Here is a 1,891-nt window from a genome sequence, read left to right as displayed (position 1 = left end):
CACCAGCACCCAAGCTATCCTGTGTCTATTCCTTACCCTGTGCTCTGTCTTCCCTCCCTCGCTCCCCTCCTCTCATCACATACATCTTGGTGATCAGCAAATATATATATAATTTTTTTTCCTCTTTAAGGTACGTTCGTTTGCTTAGTCTTTTACAATAATGGTCCTATGCAGAATTTCTCTTTTTGTGACTGACTAATTTCACTCAGAATAATCTCATCAAGGTTCATCCATGTTATGCTAGTGGCTTGCAGCTTCCTTGATGTTCTTCAAGGTAGCAAAATATCCCATTGTGTCTATGTACCACAGTTTGTTTATCCATTCTTCAATTGATGGGCACTTAGGCCGTCTCCATCTTTTTGCTATTGTAAATAGTGCTGCTATGAGCATTGGTGTGCATATATCTACTTTTTTGAACTTTGCTGTGATTGCTTGTGTGGACTGATATCTCATTATTGTTTTGATTTGCATCTCTCTAATGGCTAGTGATTGTGAACATTTTTTCATATGTTTGTTGGCTGCCCATATCTTTTCCTTGGTGAAGTGTCTGTTCATGTCCTGTGCCCATTTTTCAATTGGTTTTTTTTGTCTTTTTCTTGTAGCAGTGTTGTAGTTTCCTATATATTTCAGAAATGAGTCCCTTTTCTCATGTGTCATTGCAAAATATTTTTTCCCCATTCTGTGAATTCCCTTTTTACTCTTTTGGTGAAGTCTTCTGATGCACATAAGTTTTTAATTTTTAGTATGTCCCAATCATTTATTTTGTCTACTTTTATTTGTGTAGTTTTAAAAAATGTTTTGTAGTCTGTGTATTCCCTGTATTAGAGCCCTCACATTTGTCCCTCAAATTGATGACCTTCAAAATTTTGGGATTCACATTTAAGTCTTTACTCCATGCTGAGTTGGTTTTTGTATAGGGTGTGAAGTAAAGGTCTTGTTTCAATCTTTTGCATATCGCTTTCCAGTTCTGCCAGCACCATATGTTAAAGATACTATCTCCTCCCCATACAATATACCTAGGCACTTTGTCAAAAATCAGTTGGCTGTATGCAGATGGGTTAATTTCTGGATCTTCAATTCTGTTCCATTGATCAATGTATCTTTCACTGTACTAGTACCAGGCTGTTTTGGCCACTGTAGCCGTGTAGTAGATTTTGAAATCAGGAGTGAGAGGCCTCCAACCTTGTTCTTCTTCTTAAGCAGTACTTTGCTTATCCCAGGTCCCTTTCCTTTCCATATAAAGTTTGTAATTGTCTTTTCCATCTCTTTGAAGAATGTTGCTGAAATCTGTATTGAGATTGCATTATATATGTAAATAGCTTTGGGTAGTATTGACATTTTCATGATGTTGAGCCTTCCTATGCAGGAACATGGTATGTTCTTCGAATTTTGTAAGTCTCTTTTGGTTTCTTGTAGTAGTGTTTTGTAATTTTCTTTGTTTCTCTGGTTATATTTATTCCCAGATATGTCATCCTTTGGGTGGTTATTGTAAATGGTGTTGCTTTCCTAATGCCCTTTTCAGCACTGTCATTGTTATTATAGAGGAACCCAACTGATTTTTGGATGTTGATCTTACACCCTGCCACTTTGCTGAATATATTCCAATGATGTCTAATAGCTTTTTAAATGAGTCTTTGGTGTTTTCTATGTATAGGATTATGTTGTTGTTGCTGTTGTTGTCAGATGCCATTGAGTCGGAACTGACTCATAGAGACCCCATGCACAGCAGAATGAAACAATGTCTGATCCTGGGCCAACCTTACTACCGCTGTCACACTCGAGTCCATCAATGATGCCACCTGGCCAATCCATCTCGTTAGGGGTCTTCTCCTTTTTCTCTGACCCTCCACCTTACCCAGCATGACATCCTTCCCCAGCGACTGTTCTCTCC

The 1,891-nt window shown here is 38.2% G+C and overlaps 1 protein-coding gene across 1 annotated transcript in view; it reads left to right on the top strand.

Annotated features, from left to right (window-relative positions):
* The window catches only part of IL1RAPL2 (interleukin 1 receptor accessory protein-like 2), a 2,128,207-nt gene that overhangs the window by 333,928 nt on the left and 1,792,388 nt on the right, over positions 1–1,891 (top strand). The gene's annotated exons all lie outside the window — the stretch shown is intronic.

This window comes from Chrysochloris asiatica, unplaced genomic scaffold (genome assembly GCF_000296735.1).
Source record: "Chrysochloris asiatica unplaced genomic scaffold, ChrAsi1.0 scaffold00159, whole genome shotgun sequence".
Taxonomy (NCBI): Eukaryota; Metazoa; Chordata; class Mammalia; order Afrosoricida; family Chrysochloridae; genus Chrysochloris; species Chrysochloris asiatica.
This window is presented reverse-complemented; position numbering and strand designations above follow the sequence as displayed.